The sequence below is a fragment of the Triticum dicoccoides genome, chromosome 5B (assembly GCF_002162155.2).
Source record: "Triticum dicoccoides isolate Atlit2015 ecotype Zavitan chromosome 5B, WEW_v2.0, whole genome shotgun sequence".
Taxonomy (NCBI): Eukaryota; Viridiplantae; Streptophyta; class Magnoliopsida; order Poales; family Poaceae; genus Triticum; species Triticum dicoccoides.
In genome coordinates this window covers 587,570,275-587,589,258 of record NC_041389.1, presented here as the reverse complement: position 1 = coordinate 587,589,258, position 18,984 = coordinate 587,570,275, and the positions used below count along the sequence as shown (strand labels likewise).

The 18,984-nt window shown below is 49.4% G+C and overlaps 1 pseudogene; it reads right to left on the bottom strand.

Annotated features, from left to right (window-relative positions):
• Positions 1 to 1,209: 1,209 nt before the first annotated feature.
• Positions 1,210 to 18,984, bottom strand: part of LOC119311366 — a 51,205-nt pseudogene continuing 33,430 nt past the window's right edge.

The window sequence follows — 18,984 nt, the reverse complement described above, 5'->3', positions numbered from 1 at the left end:
CCCATGTTAACGACTTCGCCCCAGTGGCCAGTGCCCTCTAAAAACATAGAGCCGGTCCTGAGATCCGCCGCCGCTCGAGCAGCTCCGGCGCTGCTCGAGGTAATCTGCCGTCGGGACTCCGGCGCAGGCCATCGCCACGCGCGTGCAGGCGAGAGCAGGCCGATGGAGACGGCGGCGAAAGGGGAGGTTAAGGCGACGGCAAGTCTGCGACGATGACCTGGATGCGGCGGCGGTTGGCAGGGAGGCTGAGGCGACGTACGGCAGACGGCGACGATGACCTGGATGCGGCGGCGAGGGTCAATGTCTCCTTCCTTTCCCCGCACCTCCTCTCGGCGGCGCCCCGCATGAAGCAATTAGAGGCAAAGCTGCCTCACCTCACCCCCTCACCCCTAGAAACACAAGTTCCCTCCAAATTTATGTCTACATGCAAGCGCTCTTTGATCTATGGGATCTATACGTGATAAAGTGTAGTTCATGTCAAATCCAAATATAAGTAAGTTATTTTGCCCGGCTGCACTGAAAACGGAGAAGCAAACCTCACTGAAAAACAAGTGCATACCTGATCTGATCTGTTGAAAGTAATTCCAGAAAACTGAAAAACAACTACTCCTAGTAGGTTGCAGATTCCGAATTTTTCTGCCATTTTCTCATAACGTGTTGGACAGTGTCGGCTGCAAGGATGTGCCATCAGGAGCTAAAACTGCAGCACGACGCGCCACCAGTTCAGAAAACATGCCATGTACGTACTACATTTTCCCCATGTATAATCCTCTGTTGTTCATTTTTCTTCAAAAAACATTCATGACTGCTCACACCCTTTTGGGCAATGGGATAAATGAAATTTCACACTCGATACACATAATATGCTTGTATTTCGGATGAACATTCACAAGAGGCATGGCTTATAATATAGAATTATAGAGTACAATATAAAACATTCACATTCCATAGTTCATAACAAGCATTACTGCAACTTTTCACAAGATAAGTTTGTCACCTCGTAATAATTTACTTCATCGAAACAACAACAACAACAACAACAACAAAGCCTTTAGTCCCAAACAAGTTGGGGTAGGCTAGAGGTGAAACCCATAAGATTTCGCAACCAACTCATGGCTCTGGCACATGGATAGCAAGCTTCCACGCACCCCTGTCCATAGCTAGCTCTTTGGTAATACTCCAATCCTTCATCGAAACATAAAGAAAATTTCACTCACCCTCCTCCGAAATGGTAGTCAGCTCAGAGAGGAAATGGTAAGGCTCCACTACAGGGCTGTGCTCATCGTCACAGAAGAATGGCCTTGAAGGCACCGGCACGCTATCAACGCTCCCTTCGAGCATCTCTATGACTTCGCTCATCTCAGGCCGATCGTGGGACTTCATTTGGATGCAACACAGACCAACAAGGCACAACTTCCTCTCCAATTCATGCATCTCAGCAGATATCTCACCCGGTTCATGTTTAGTTAGCCGGTCAAACACCCATGATGGGTAGAATGCCTGGCTTGAGTTTGCCGCGTTCGGGTCAGCGTTCCTGCGTCCTCCAGCCATCTCCAACAGCAACATCCCGAAGCTGTAAACATCAGACTTGCTGGATATGACGCCAAAGCTCCGGGATATCATCTCAGGAGCTATGTACCCGATTGTTCCCCATAGGGCGCTCAACGGCACAAAACTGTTGTCCCTTGGGTATAGCTTGGCAAGGCCAAAATCAGCAATTTTTGGGAAAAAATTGGTGTCAAGAAGGATGTTGTGCGGCTTGATATCAAAGTGTAGAATCTGCATGTCGCATCCTTGATGCAGGTAGTTGATCCCCCTAGCAATGCCCAAGGCAATTTCATTGAGCTTGTCCGAGGAGAAACTCTTCTCGACCGAGAAGATGTACTTATCAAGAGAACCATGGGGCATATACTCGTAGACTAGCGCCCTCCTCATTTCTTCCGAGCAGCCAGACGGACCACATTAACATGGTGGATCCTGCCGATGGTGGAGACCTCACTGATGAAATCTTCTCCATCGCAGCTAGATTTACAATCTAGCATCTTGATGGCCACATGGACATCGCCGGAGAGCAGAATGCCCTTGTACACGGAGCCATAGCCTCCTTGACCCAGCTTGTCTCTGAAATTGCTTGTGACCGCGACAATATCTGTGTAGGCATACCTTATCGGGCCGATCATTTGCTGCATTTGTAGGAACTTCTCGACCGCGTCGATTGTGATCCTTGTTTTCCAATATTTGTGGGCAAGAAGAACAGTACCACCAGGGGAGCAATCACTAACCTGCATACTCCAGCACACATAGAACAACTCTATGTGGGATTGCCAAGAAACTACTTCCTCCGTTCACAAATATAAGATGTTTTGAATATTTCAACATGGACTACATACGGGCTAAAATGGATGAACAAACACACTAAAACATGCCTATATACATCCAATTTGTTTTCACAAAAAAGTGAGAACATCATATATTTGTGAACAGAGGGAGTGCCAGCGTTGCTAGTATATGTAATTCTATCAGCGTACCAACAATGAACTTCAATATTGACGGGGAGAATACTATCACATAGCGTAGCGAGTGAAGGTGTTCAGTGGAATGCAAATTATCTGCTCCAAATGCACAATACAGGATTTGAGAATCAACCGTAAGAATGACCATAAGCCAATGTATGAGAAGATGAGCCACCGATTCTCCAGGGTTTGGGATGCATACTGTCGGATTACGGGTTCCACAAACCCTTGAGAGGTTCGAACACTGGGGTGCGTGTGGAGATCTCAACCTATCCAGCCTGCCTACTCGCGATCCTCTTAAGCCTAGCGCGCCGAGCTCAAAGGGATAAGGGAACACAACGGTTTATACTGGTTCGGGCCACCGTTGTGGTGTAATACCCTACTCCAGTGTGGTGTGGTGGATTGCCTTGTAGGCTGAGGATGAACTAGTACAATGGGTGAACTGGCCTCCGGAGGAGAGGTGTTCTTGAGCTCCAAGAGCTGGTGAGGTGAATCTGGTCGGAATCAGATCCCTCTCCTATGGTGGTGGCTAAGTCCTATTTATAGTGGCCTTGGTCCTCTTCCCAAATGTTGGCGGGAAGGGATCCCACAATGGCCGGTTTTGAAAGGGGACAAGTAGTACAACTTATCCTGACAAAAGTAGTCTTCGCCTGCGAAAAGCCTCTGGTCGTGACACCGCGGTGGGCTCGGTGATGACCTCCGTCTTGCCGTCCTAGCGGTCCTGATTTTGTTGCACCAGAATGGAAACCTTTGGCTGATTCCTCGGGACTCTGCGCCTGTGGATTGCCTCCTTTGCACCGAAGAGGAAACCTGCGTTCTGCGCCCTCCTGGCACCCGTCTGGCCTTGGTCGTCATGGCTCACGTCAGCTGAGACTCGTGAGGTAAACCTTGCATAGAACTCTCCGCCCCTCGGGAGCCAGCCTGAGGAGGCCGATCCCCTCGGGGGTCTTGGCGTCGTTCGCCTCGCGATGCTTGGCCCCTCGCGAGGGTCTTGAGCCGTTGATGTCGAAGCGCCGTACCAGGCCGTCGATGGAGCCACGCGGTGGGCCGCAGGCAGGCAGGGATGGATACCCCCATATCCAGAACACCGACAGTAGCCCCCGGGCCCAAGGCGCGCTCGGACTTGGCTTCCAGGCGAAGCCAAAGGGCAAGCGCGGAGCGCCACGGGCCCTAACCGCCTGCGGCCTTGATGACACATGGCGATTGATGGGACGTGGGCGACTCCACTTCCCCACGCTGCCTCGACAACTGTTCGACTTGATGGGACCGGCATGCAGGAGATCATGATGGAGCGAGGTCGTGGAGGCCGACGGTTGGCCTCCCTTGTCTATAAATGTGTGAGAGGGGCAGAACCCCCTGCCCATTCTTCTTCGTCTTGGGCCCGCCCGCTTCTTCTCCTTCATCTTGCTCCCATGGCGCCGATCAGGAGGTACTCTGCGGCCGAGAAGGGGAAGGCCCCTAGAGAAGGGCCCGATCCTCTCCCACCAAAGAAGCGGCTCTGCCTTCCTCATGACGCCGACGCGGGGCGGGAGGTGACCAGGCCTTGGCAATCAAGGCCCCCGCCTGGCTTTCCCCTCCCCATGTACGCCCAAGCTCAGGATGAAGATGCTCGCCGTCGAGCGGTTCTTTACGGTGGTGGCAGGACCGCCATTGCCCTTCCGACCACGCCACGGACCCACACCGAGGGCAGCTCGCGCGAGTTCGTGGTGTGGGCGGTGATGCCTCCCGATACCTGGATCCGGTTCCCGAGGTTCTTCGCTGGCGCTCGAGCTGTGGCTGTAGCACGCTAGGTGTCGCAGTTCAACCACCGGAGCTGAAGTCGAGGTGGTGCCCCCTAGAGACGTCTTCATGACGCGTGGATGGATTGAGGTCGCCCCGGTTTGCCGCGTGGCGATTCACTTCGAGTATGACGGCGTGGCCACTCTGTTCTTCAAGGTCTTCAATGAGGAGGGCAAGCGGCTGGAATGCTGCCCCCGAGGAGGTAGCCCGTGGGGCCCTGCATTGGGCGCTGGGCCTGCTGCCGCCCCTTGGCGCCTCGCCCAGCAGTAGCGGTGACTCCTGGGAATCCAGCGACTCTCCTGAGCCTAGTGAGTCTCCGGAGTCGAGCGATGATAGTTACGTGCCGCCAAGCTCCCGCCGAAGCCGGAGTGTGGCAGCGACTGCCGCCCGACGTCGCCAGTGATGCCCTCGGGCTTAGTAGCTAGCTTCCTTCTTTTGCTTTCCCTACGCGGAATGAAGATCAACCCCCGAGGGGTTTGTAAGGATCGGTGTGTGTTTAATATCAGCGTCGCTTCCTTTGATCTTGTGATGGATTCGCGTATCCCAGTTCGGCACGGTTCCTCCCTTTTCTTTCTCCTAGGCAGTATGACACTCTACGCCGGCAGGACCCAGTCCCCAGGAAGGCTTCAGCCGTTGCTAGTATGCCAGGCCGCGATGCCGTGGTCAAGGCTAGGAGGTGAGCGGCCCGAGGTCTGGTAAGAGCTCATGAGACGCGATGCTCACGAGGTCCCCCTTGGCATGCAAGCAGCCACCCAGAAAATCAAAAAGGGGAGCAAAACCGGCGAAATGGAACTGCGAGGCGGGGTGTGCAGGGAGCGAAGCTGGTGCCGCAGCGAATAGTAACTTATCTTTGGGTGTCTTGGCCCGTCAGGAAGATGGTGCTTGCTCCTGCGCTTGTGGTTGTGCCGTGGCTCGCGACGACCGCCTTCCTGCCTCGTTTGCCCAGGTGCTCTACATCCTCGGGACCCGGCCCTCGAGCGAGCTCAGCCGCCATTGGTATGCCAGCTCGCGATGCCGTGGTCGAGGCCAGGGGATGAGGGTTGGAGAGCTAGTAGGGACTCCTGAGATGGGATGCTCAGGAGGCCCCTTTTAACGCGCAAGCGACTCACGAGGCACGATGACGGTCGCCCAAGCCGACTCGTGAACCACCGTCAGATGAACCTGCATGTTAGGTGACTGATGACCCACAAGTGTTGGGGATCGCAACAGCTTTCGAGGGTAAAGTACAACCCAAATTTATTGATTCGATAAAAGGGGAGCCAAAGAATATTCTTGAGTATTAGCAGTTGAGTTGTCAATTCAACCACACCTTGATAACTTAGTATCTGCAGCAAAGTATTTAGTAGCAAAGTAGTATGATAGTAATGGTAACAGTGGTAAAAGGTAAAGATAGTAGTAGCAATATTTTTGGTGTTTTGTAGTAGTTGTAACAGTAGCAACGGAAAAGTAAATAAGCGAAGAACGATATGTGAAAAGCTCGGAGGCAATGGATCAGTGATGGATAATTATGCCGGATGCGATTCCTCATGTAATAGCTATAACATAGAGTGACACAGAACTAGCTCCAGTTCATCAATGCAATGTAGGCATGTATTCAGCAAATAGTCATACGTGCTTATGGAAAAGAACTTGCATGACATCTTTTGTCCTACCCTCCCGTGGCAGCGGGGTCCTAGCGGAAACTAAGGGATATTAAGGCCTCCTTTTAATAGAGAACCCGAACAAAGCATTAACACATAGTGAATACATGAACTCCTCAAACTACGGTCATCACCGAGAAGTATCTCGATTATTGTCACTTCGGGGTTGTTGGATCATAACACATAATAGGTGACTATAGACTTGCAAGATAGGATCAAGAACACACATATATTGATGAAAACATAATAGGTTCAGATCTGAAATCATGGCACTCGGGCCCTAGTGACAAGCATTAAGCATAGCAAAGTCATAGCAACATCAATCTCACAACATAGTGGATACTAGGGATCAAACCCTAACAAAACTAACTTGATTACATGGTAAATCTCATCCAACCCATCACCGTCCAGCAAGCCTACGATGGAATTACTCATGCACGGCGGTGAGCATCATGAAATTGGTGATGGAGGATGGTTGATGATGACGACGGCGATGAAACTTTTTTCTCTGATTTTTTTCTCTGCGCGACGGAATATATGGAGTTGGAGTTGAGGTCGGCGGAGCCTCAGGGGGCCCACGAGATAGGGGGGCGCGCCCTATAGGGGGCGCCCCCACCCTCATGGACAGGGTGTGGGCCCCCTGATCTTCATCTTTTGCGAGGATTTTATATATTTTCTGAAACTTGTCTGCGAGGATTTCCAGGTCATTCCGAGAACTTTTGTTTTCTACATAGGAAAGAACATCATGGTAATTCTACTGAAAACAACGTCAGTCCGGTTAGTTTCATTCAAATCATGCAAGTTAGAGTCCAAAACAAGGGCAAAAGTGTTTGGAAAAGTAGATACGTTGGAGACGTATCAACTCCCCCAAGCTTAAACCTTTGCTTGTCCTCAAGCAATTCAGTTGATAGACTGAAAGTGATAAAGAAAAACTTTTACAAACTCTATTTGCTCTTGTTGTTGTAAACATGCAAAGCCATCATTCAGGTTTCAACAATATTATAAACTAACCATACTCACAATAACACTCAGGTCTCACAATTACTCATATCAATAACATAATCAGCTAGCGAGCCATAATAATAAAACTCGGATGACAACACTTTCTCAAAACAATCATAACATGATATAACAAAATGGTATCTTGCTAGCCCTTTCTGAGACCGCAAAACATAAATGCAGAGCACCTTTAAAGACCAAGGACTGACTAAACATTGTAATTCATGGTAAAAGAGATCCAGTCAAGTCATACCCAATATAAACCAATAATAATGAATGCAAATGAGAGTGTGCTCTCCAGCGGGTGCTTTTTAATAAGAAGGGTGATGACTCAACATAAAAGTAAATAGATAGGCCCTTCGCAGAGGGAAGCAGGGATTTGTAGAGGTGCTAGAGCTCGATTTTAAAACAGAGATTGAATAAAATTTTGAGCGGCATACTTTCACTATCAACGCAACAACTATGAGATGACTGTATCTTCCATACTACATGCATTATAGGCAGTTCCCACGCAGAATGGTAAAAGTTTATACTCCCCCAACCACCAACAAGCATCAATCCATGGCTTGGTCGAAACGACGAGTGCCTCCAACTAACAACAGCCCTGGGGGAGTTTTGTTTAATTATTTTGATTTGCTTTGATCTTTTTGGATCATGGGACTGGGCATCCCGGTTACCGGCCCTGTCGGTGTCAAAACCGGCGGATCTCGGGTAGGGGGTCCCGAACTGTGCGTCTAGGCGGATGGTAACAGGAGACAAGGGACACGATGTTTTTACCCAGGTTCGGGCCCTCTGGATGGAGGTAAAACCCTACTCCTGCTTGATTAATATTGATGATATGGGTAGTACAAGAGTAGATCTACCACGAGATCAAAGAGGCTAAACCCTAAAAGCTAGCCTATGGTATGATTGTTGTTCGTCCTACGGACTAAAACCCTCCTGTTTATATAGACACCGGAGAGGGTTAGGGTTACACAGAGTCGGTTACAATGGTAGGAGATCTACATATCCGTATCGCCAAGCTTGCCTTCCACGCCAAGGAAAGTGCCATCCGGACACGGGACGAAGTCTTCAATCTTGTATCTTCATAGTCCAGGAGTCCGCCCAACGGTGATAGTTCGGCTATCCGGACACCCCCTAATTGAGGACTCCCTCAGTAGCCCCTGAACCAGGCTTCAATGACGACGAGTCCGGCGCGCATATTGTCTTCGGCATTGCAAGGCGGGTTCCTTCTCCAAATACTTCATAGAAGATTTTGAACACAAGGATAGTGTCCGGCTCTGCAAAATAAGTTCCACATAACACCGTAGAGAGAATAATCTTTACACAAATTCAATCTGCTGATGTATTATGCGGCGTGAAGTCACACCACGGCCAAGCCTTCATTGGAATCATTTTTTACTGTCCCACCTCAGCGTTTCTAGCGAGGCGATTTCTTTGGCACGTCTTGTCAAAGCAGAGATCGTGTCCCCTTATTCCAGGATTCTCATTAATACGAGTGTGGGTAACCCAGTCGTGCCCATTGGCACGCCTCCTCTATCGAAGGCGAGTCCCGAACGGTCACGGGGAGGGCTCTTGGTACTCAACCTCTTTATAACGAGACCAAGGCCCGCTCCTTTCTTTCAATCTCAATCGAATCCGCCCCTCGCCTTGAGTTCCAACACCCAAAGCTCTAGATTCAGGCGCTTCGGACCTCCGAGGATGTCCGGCTCCGACCTGCAAGGCCGGTGGATGCCTTCCTTCGTCACAGAAGAAGACGTGCTAAAGCTAAGAGACGCCCGGTATCTAACCGGCGAAATTTCGCACAGGCTGCCTGCCCAAGGGCAGGTTATTCCCACTCCCAAGCCTGGTGAGAGCATGGTGTTCGTGCCTCACTTCCTTCGGGGGTTAGGTTTCCCGACGGACCCCTTCGTGAGGGGGCTCATGTTTTATTATGGGCTGGAATTTCATGACTTGGATCCGGAGTCCATCCTCCACATCTCATCGTTCATTGTCGTAGGTGAAGCCTTCCTCCGCATTACCCCTCACTTTGGGTTGTGGCTCAAAACCTTAAAAGTGGAACCGAAGATGATCAAGGGGCAGCAGGCAAAGTGCAGAGGGGCTGTCATAAGCAAGAATGTTGACGCTCCATGGCCCGAGGGCTCTTTCCAAGAGGAGCTCAGTATGTGGCAACAAGAGTGGTTTTATATCACCGCCCCCAGGGGCACCAAATGGGTGGCGCCACATGCCTTTCGCTCGGGTCCTCCGCCGCGGCTGGCGTCATGGGTCAATAAAGGGCTCGACTAGGGGCCGTCCAAGGACGCGCCCTTGTTGCAGGGCCGTATTCGAGACCTCCTAGAGAGAGAGATCGATCTGGTCATAGTAGCGCAGGTCATGCTGATTCGTCACACCCTGCCCTGCAAACGTGGCCCCCTCCGCCTGTGGGAGTTCAATCCGGAGGGACCACGAGCTCTCCAACATTTTATGGGCGTAACGGCCGTGGAGATGTACCAACTGTTCTTCGGATCACGAGCAATGTGTCCGGACTTGACCGAGGATGCAGGTCTGAACTGCAATCGCCCGGATACTCAAGTAAGTAGCCCTGTACCGGGACATGCTATCCGTATATCTATCATAAACTTGCCTTTAAAAGGGCTGTCCCTTGAACAGGAGTGGATAGCGAAAGCAAAACTGATCCGGTGTCCGCCCCCCCTCCCTGAGACCACGCCGGATCCTATGTTAAGCAGGATGCTAGAGGCTACACCTTTTGAAGAAGGCGAAGGGGGGAACAAGGGAGCTACTGCCTCCGCGAAGGAGTTTATCAAGAAAGGAGGGATCGAAAATCCTTCCCTCCAAGGGGAGAAGAGGACCGCTTCTGAAGATCCGGAGACCAAGGCCTCGAAGCGGGGGAAGAAATCTTTGCCAGAGGGTCCTGCACCGGGAGATGCCCCGGCCGCACTATTTCCCCAAGGAGATCAGCCCTCCAGCGAGCCGTAAGTAAAGAGGGGCGTTTTCTTAAAATGAGAGACATCCCTGTTTTATTTTTGAAGATAACCCAAATTTTTCCTTGTAGTTCGGATCTCAGCCCTTCTCAACAGAGCTCGTCTTCAGGGGATCTTGATCCGGAGATGATGGAGAGTGAAACGCCTCTGCCTGCCGTACCGTCATGCGAGGCGGACGACCCTGAGGTGTCGTCACAGAGGGTTTCTTCGAATCCGGCGGGGCCCGAAGGCAGTCGTATGTCCCCTCAAAGCCCTTCGCGTCCGGCCTTCGAAAAAGGCCATCGGACGAGTCCGGCACCGACTGGTGTATGGTCGGAGGAACTGAAAGATCTGCTCGGGCGAGCATCTATCTCGGAAGATCACCGTGCGCTAATGGGTACGGTGATTGAAAGGATTTCATCCGCTGAAAGCGGATTGCATGACGCCGTCATAAGTTTACTGACGGGTTTTGAGGTACGCAAAATGATGTACCTTCTGACAGTTTTGCATATAGAATGCGCCCTGTATAGATAGTAGCCCCTGAGACTCGGTGTGTTGTCAAAAATGACAGCGCGTCGAGGATCATAATCCCAGGTATAATATGCGCTCTTCCTATGTAGGTGGTGAAGCGTCCGGTGGCAAGCCGGACTGATGAATTTGCCGAACTAAAGCGGCAACTTGACGTGGCGGATTCTGACATCGCGCTTGTCAATAAGCGGCTTGACGATTCACAAGGTATGCAGCTTCTCCGCGGACACCCGGTAAGGTAGCTTGATGTCTGTGCCTTACAACATGTATGCTTGACGCAGATGGTGCCGCTGCCATGGAGAACCTTCGGGCGGAACTCGCCCGAGCCAAGGAGCAAGCCCGAAAAAGTGATGCAGCTGCCTTAAAAGCGGCCGAAGAGCTGAGAGCCGAACAGGCTGCTCACTGCCGAAGCAAGAAAGAAATGGCCGAGATGGCCGTAAAGTTGAAGAATGCTACCGACCGTTGCGCGCTTCTTGAAAAAGAAGGTCGAGCGGAACAAGAGGACCTGAAAAAGGCCGCTACTGAGGCCAAGGATGCTCGCTCTACGATGAGAGCTATGAAAGAGGAGCTACGTCAGGCCGAAGATATTGCGGCTGGAAAGCCTTTTCTGCTGCGGAGGAAATTCACGGATCCCAAGTATGCTCAGTTGGGCCAGCTGTGGGGTGCGGAGGATGCTTATCTGGACTTGGCGGCGAGTGCCGCAGACGCGGCCGAACACTTCTGAGGCCAAAAGGATCACGGAATGGAAGAGCTTTTTTGGTCGCAGTTCCATAGTCCGGAGCGTCCGCTTCCATTGAACGATCGTTTGGCCGAATGGGCTGAGCTGAATAGGTTGTCCGGACTTGCCATGAAGGATGTGGTGACTCATTTGTGGCCGAACAGGCCCGAGCCGAAGAGTTATTTTGGCTTGGTGCAGCAGTTCCTTGGTGCGGTGCCGCATATTGGTGCAATGAAGCGGTCAGCATGCATAGAGGGTGCGCGGATGGCTCTTGCCCGTGTCAAGACATACTGGGCGGAGATGAAGGCCACCGACGTTGCATCCCAGGATTCAGACAGAAGCCGAGTACCTGCCGAGCACTATTTTGAGGAAGTCCTGCAGGGCGCTTGTTTAATAGAGACGCAGTGCTCGAAGGATGTTATGTTCTAATGACATGTATGATTTGTGAAACAGTGTTTCAATATAATATAAGGGTTTTTTATACTTGTGCATTCAAGTATTAAAGTACCTCCTGTGCGGCCGTTAATGTATATGTGTATATAACCTGAAAGATGGTAGTCTTCGGCTTCAGCCCACACGCACATAGTGCGGAGGTGTTTGCAAAAAAGGCGCATTTTCACACTTAATCCAACGTCTTGGTCCTGTAAAGGAGGTGATAGCGTAGCAAACTAGGCAACCAGACTATAATGCTTTATCACTTTCACTTAGCCATAGGAGTTCGATGGTGGGGCTACTATATAGCCCCTACGGGCACCGCGCTCTCCCAAATTCGGGGCGCGTATGTGCCTGACCGGGAAACGGTCCTTCGTTAATGTGGAGAAATTCTAAACATTCCGGTGGGTCATCGAGTGGTTGACCAGTCTCACGCTATATCATGACAGTCAGTTTTCGGCTTTCTCTACTGAGGTGCTCACCAGGCCGAACCGGGGCACAATCGCAATAGTTCTCCTGGTGCCACGTTAGCCGATAGAACGGAATGTAAGGCAGCAAAACACAGGAGCCGGGCAAACCCAACATTTGACCAAAGACATGATTCGGAGCTGATGCATATAAGGCCTAACTCTAGGCGCCGAACACTCCCTAAGGTATTCGGTCTTTATGAAAATGGGCAGAACAATGCCCTAAGCCCCTGGTGTCCCAGTACGCGCAAAAAATTCTGACGCGACCGATGCCAAAATGCCAGCCTCCTCCTCGGTTATAGCAAGAAACCGGGGGATGTGTATCAACAAGAGACAGTAAAAAAGGTTTACGCAGGGTCTTAATCTGAAAAGAATCCTTGCAACGGGTCCCTACAACACGTCTGCGCCTGTGTCTCCGTTGTGCCATATCCTAGACGGGTGTAGCACAGTGTTCATCTGTAAAAGAGAAGAACTTAGTTGAAGAAAGATCGTGCGAAAAATGTACTTTATATTAAATAAACGGAGTACGATTGAAAAAGCGAATAAAATTGAGATTTATTGTCTCTTGTTGGACATGCATGCAGCCCCTTGTATGGGGGTGTGCGGCTAGTAGGCCTTCATATGTTTACGCCGGACTCGTCTAGCCGTGTCCGGGGTCCGAATGACCTGTTCAAGTGCTTGGTTTAGCGGAGCCGGATTAGTGTGTGACTGTCCAGGCAGTCTCATGTTCTTCCGTGCTCGAGTAACACTTGATATTTCCCTTTAATGAGATGATGCCGCGTGGACCGGGCATTTTAAGTGTAAGAGATGCATAATGCGGTATTGCATTAAAGCGGGCAAAAGCTTCACGTCCCAATAGTGCTTGATAGCTAATTTTGAATGGGGCGATATGGAAGGTTAACTTTTCACAGCGGAAGTTGTCGGATGAGCCGAACACAACTTCTAGCAGTAGGGAGCCCGTACAATGGGCATATAGGCCTGGCATTACCCCCTTGAAGGAGGTGTTGCTGTGGCGAATTTTGGTTGGGTCTATCCCCATTTTGCGGATTGTGTCCTAATATAGCAGGTTTAGATCACTACCGCCGTCCATTAGGACTTCTGTGAATTGGAGTCCGTCGATTATAGGATCTAATATCAGGGCAGTCCATCTTGCATTCCGGATACTTCTGGAGTAATCCTGATGATCGAAGGTGATTGGTTTTGACAACCAATGTCGGGAATCCGCTGGGATAGGCCGTGCGGCACATATTTCTATGGGCGCCGCTTTGATTTTCCCTTTTGTCACTTGAAGTCTGTTTTGACTTCTTGTGGGAAATTCTTTTGTTTTTCGATGCTCTGTTTGTGGGGTTCGTCATCGTCCTCACTTGGTGTGTCGAGCCCCTTGTGTTCGGCATTGAGTTTGCCGGACTGCTTGAAGACCCAACAATCTCTGTGGGTATGGTTTGCAGGCTTCCCAGGGGTACTGTGGATTTGGCATATTTTGTCCAAGATTTTGTTTAAGTTGGATAGCTCGTGGCTGTTATCCTTGAGGGGCAGTTTTTTATGATTCTGCCGAGAGCTTTTGAATCCGGCGTTGACTGCCGTGCTCTTCGGGCTGTTTCCCCTTGTCCGGCGCTGGTCCTTGCTGCATCGTGGTTTCCCATTTCCATCTCTGACTTCGGATGTACTTGAGTCGCTGGTACTACATCTTGCCAGCCAACTATCCTCTCCCGCGCAAAAGCGGGTCATGAGGCTTGTTAGTGCGGCCATTGTTCTTGGCTTTTCCTGGCCAAGGTGCCTGGCAAGCCATTCGTCTCGGACGTTGTGTTTGAAAGCTGCTAAGGCTTCGGCGTCCGGATAGTTGACTATTTGGTTCTTTTTGGTGAGGAACCTGTTCCAGAATTTGCGGGCTGACTCTCCGGGTTGTTGGGTTATGTGACTTAAATCATCTGCATCCGGAGGGCGGACGTAAGTCCCTTGAAAATTTGCCCGAAAAGTGTCCTCGAGCTCTTCCCAACTTCCAATGGTATTTTCAGGGAGGCTTTTAAGCCAGTGCCGTGCTGGCCCTTTGAGCTTGAGGGGTAAGTATTTTATGGCGTGGAGATCATCTCCTCTAGCCATGTGTATGTGGAGGATGTAATCCTCAATCCAGACTCCCGGGTCTGTTGTTCTGTCGTATGCCTCTATGTTTACGGGTTTAAATCCCGCTGGAAATTCATGATCCAGCACCTCATCGTTGAAACATAGGGGGTGTGCGGCACCCCTATATTTGGGTGTGCCGTGATGTCCGGATATTTGGCTTGTTGCATTGCTTAGAAGAGCTTGCTTTCTTGGCCCATAGATGGACCTAACTGGGCCATCCTTTTGATGTGAATCCTTATGCGGATCGCGTGCCAGTTTGTGTGCGGCACCGCTTGCCGCTCTATGCTTGTCATGTGGTCGTCTATCCGACCGGGCGGCCTCTTTGTTCTTTGATTGTGGGGGCTCTAAGGCCTCCTCATCGAATTCGGGCAGTAGTTTGCGCTTCGGGTAGCTCTTTATTTGGCGACTGTCGCCGTATTTGTCTGCGGTGTTGAGTACTTTGCTCCATCTGATTCTGAGTGCATCTTCCACTGTTTTGAGCTTCCGCTTCTGCTTTTTCAGGCTACGCGCAGTGGCAACGAGCCTTTTGTGGAGGTTCTTCTGCTCCAGCAACTTGTCCGGTGTGAGATCGTCCGGACTGTTATCTTCGCCGGGGACGGATTGTTTATCCAAGTTGTCCTGTTCGGACAGTTGTTCAATGGCATGTTCGTCGTCCACCGGTTCGACCTGCTCGATGCCTGGGTCTGTATGGCCGCCGTCTTTGTCGAGGCGGGACTTTGTGCGGCGCTTTCGGGCCGTCTTGACTGCTTTTCGAGGGATTTATCCTTCGTAGCGTCCCGTTGTTCCTCGTCGTCACTTCCTTTAGGTGTATCCACCATGTATACATCATGAGAAGGGGTTGCTGTCCAGTACCCTGTAGGTGCTAGTTCGTGGTTATCTCCTACATCGTCGTCCATACCGTCGATGACTTCGGAGTCGAAATTGAGCACATCGTTTAAACTTTCGACAGTGGCTATGAAGTGGGTGGTGGGTGGGTGTTGAATTTCTTCGCCGTCCGCATCCCAACCTTCCTGACCATAGTACGGCCAGGACTCTCCTGATAAAGAGAGAGACTTTAGTGAATTCAGGATGTCGCCAAGGGGCGAGTGCTGAAAGATGTCCACGGCAGTGAACTCCATAACCGGCGCCCAATCGGATTTGATTGGCGGGGGCGCGGGAGGTTCGGAGTCCGGAGAGGAGTCCGTCACCTCGGAGTCACGGGCTTTGCAAAGGACATGGATGGTGTTCGGCTCAATCGCCGTAGAGATCATATCCCCCGAGGCGGTATCCAGCTACTCGTCCTCGATCGGCAAAGTCGGCTCCGAGCTAAGGGTCAGAGCGGACGCTGGTGCGGCCTCCAGGGCACTGTTCGGCGGCAGAGCTAGATCATACCCATCGAGACAGTGCGGTGCGCTTGGCTGTGGCTCGAATCCGTCGAAGATCAAGTCTCCGCGGATATTGGTTGTGTAGTTCAAACTCCCAAATCTGACCTGATGGCCAGGGGCGTAGCTTTCGATCTGCTCCAGATGGCCAAGTGAATTGGCCCGCAGTGCAAAGCCACCGAATACGAAGATCTGTCCAGGGAGAAAAGTCTCACCCTGGACCACGTCGTTGTTGATGATCGAAGGAGCCATCGGGCCTACAAGTGACGACACAAAGGAACTCTCAATGAAAGCACCGATGTCGGTGTCAAAACCGGCGGATCTCTGGTAGGGGGTCCCGAACTATGCGTCTAGGCGGATGGTAACAGGAGACAAGGGACACGATGTTTTTACCCAGGTTCGGGCCCTCTCGATGGAGGTAAAACCCTACTCCTTCTTGATTAATATTGATGATATGGGTAGTACAAGAGTAGATCTACCACGAGATCAAAGAGGCTAAACCCTAGAAGCTAGCCTATGGTATGATTGTTGTTCGTCCTACGGACTAAAACCCTTCTGTTTATATAGACACCGGAGAGGGTTAGGGTTACATAGAGTCGGTTACAATGGTAGGAGATCTACATATCCGTATCGCCAAGCTTGCCTTCCACGCCAAGGAAAGTCCCATCCGGACACGGGACGAAGTCTTCAATCTTGTATCTTCATAGTCTAGGAGTCCGGCCAATGGTGATAGTTCGGCTATCCGGACACCCCCTAATCCAGGACTCCCTCAGGCCCTTTCTCATGAATGAGGAGCGGAGTCCACTCCTCTGAGAATAACCCACCTAGCATGGAAGATATAGGCAGCCCTAGTTGTAACATGAGCTGCTCGAGCATACAAAACAGAATTTCATTTGAAGGTTTGGAGTTTGGCACATACAAATTTACTTGGAACGGCAGGTAAATACTGCATATAGGAAGGTATAGTGGACTCATATGGAACAACTTTGGGGTTTTAAGGAGTTTGGATGCACAAGCAGTATTCCCGCTTAGTACAAGTGAAGGCTAGCAAAAGACTGGGAAGCGACCAACTGAGAGAGCGACACCAGTCATAAACATGCATTAGAACTAATTCACACCGATTACAAACATGAGTAGGATATAATCCACCATGAACATAAATATCGTGAAGGCTATGTTGATTTTGTTTCAACTACATGCGTGAACATGTGCCAAGTCGAGTCACTCAATTCATTCAAAGGAGGATACCATCCCACCATACCACATCATAATCATTTTAATAACTTGTTGGCACGCAAGGTAAACCATTATAACTCAAAGCTAATCAAGCATGGCACAAGCAACTATAATCTCTAAATGTTATTGCAAATATGTTTACTTCATAATAAGCTGACTCAGGAACAATGAACTCATCATATTTACAAAAACAAGAGAGGTCGAGTTCATACCAGCTTCTCTCATCTCAATCTGTCCATCATAAGTCGTTATTATTGCCTTTCACTTGCATGACCGAACGATGTGTATAATAATAAGAGTGTACCTCCATTGGACTAAGATGGAATCTGCAAGCATTCAACTCAAGAGAGAAGACAAAGTAGATTAAATAAACAATCATGCATATGAGAACCACTAAACATTTTCAATAAGGTCTTCTTGCCCCCCAAAGGAAAGAAAAGAAAATAAAACTATTTACATGGGAGAGCTCCCAACAAGTAAAAGAAGAACGAGAAATCTTTTTGGGTTTTCATTTTAATTTCTACTACAAACATGGAAATTAAACTAAGTAATTTTTTTGGTTTTTCTCAAGGTTTACCAAACACACAAGAAGAAAACTAGAAAAAGGAATTTTAAACTAACAAGGATAATATAATGAAAGAGTATGAGCACCGACAACTAATGTGTGAACATGAATGTAAAGTCGGTGAGAAATACATACTCCCCCAAGCTTAGGCTTTTGGCCTAAGTGGGTCTAATACCAAGGGCCGCTGCTACTCTCCCCGTTGTACTGGGAAGTGTAATCAGGATACCACTGGTTGGCCATCTCCAGATCCCATTGGAAAGATGATGCACGATAAGGGTCCAGTGCAGGTTTCGGCTCAGGTTCAGGTTCTGGAGTGGATGCTTGGCCTCTATGAGCATACACCGCCTCCGATGTAACAATAAAATTATCTGCAGTCAAATCAAACAACAAAGGAGCAGGCAGAATAATAGTTTCACTGTGTTTTTTTATTAAATCTCAAGTTATACAGGAGCGTCTTATCTTCATTCTGAATGATAAAGTTGTGTGCTACCATGCTCCTGTAATCTAAAATGTAAGAAGGCAGGATCGTCTCCCCCTTTTCATAATGCCTAATAGGTATCCTAAAATGTCTAGCAAGACGTGAAGCATAGATACCTCCAAATATGGGGCCTTTTGTACGATTCAGGCTTAGCCGTTTAGCAATGACGGCACCCATACTAAAACTATTGTCTCCAAACAAGGCATGCTGAAGAATGATAATATCAGGAACATTAAAGTTTCCACTATTTCCACGACCAATCAAGCATCTACTAACAAATATAGTAAAGTAACGTAAAACGGGAAAGTGTATGCTAGAGATTTTTTCCTCGGGACCTTTCTTTGTCTCCTCTACAGCTATAGTGTTAACAAAGCCCTCCACATCTTCATGATGGGGTTCCTCTAACTCTCCCCCAAAAGGTATCCTACATACCGCGCAAAAGTCACGTAAAGTCATTCCTCTGAATTCATCATATAAATGAAATGACACTGATGGTGGTGACTTCTTAGGATAATAATAAAAGTTTTGCACGAAAGTATTGGTAAGCAAGAGATACTGATCTATTCGGTCGAGGAGAAAATCGTTGAGGCTTGCATTCTCGATCAAAGAATAAAAATCTTCATGAATTCCAGCTTCTTTCAAGAAATTATCACATGGCATTCACACGACCATACTTCCGCTAAGCGAGGAAGATTATACTTGGCCTTTTCCTTCTCTTTAGCTTGTTTTTCCTGAGAGCCTTGGCTAGAAGAGCCCCTCAAAAGTCTCCTTAACATTTTCTGAAAAATTCTGAAATTTTAGTAACTTCAAAATAAAAGTGAATAAAACTTAACAAGAATGGTAGCAACTACTCCTACAAGTGCCTAGAGCCTATATCATGCATTAGAATTACTTGGAACCTCATAAATTTAACATGCAAGCTCAAGAACAGGGTCACCAAGGTAGCAAGGATTTGCAATGAATAAAGGACTAGAACAAAAACTAATTGGACCAATGGAGGAGTCACATACCAAGCAACAATCTCCCAAAGTAGTTTTGTGAATGGAGCTTTGAGCAAGGAGATCGAAAATCGCAGCAAAATGAGCTAGAACTCGTGCTTGAGCTGGATGGGGATTTTTTGGGTAGAAGATGGAGTGTGTGGGTGCTGGCATAAGTGGAGGGGGGCTACCAGGGGCCCACGAGACAGG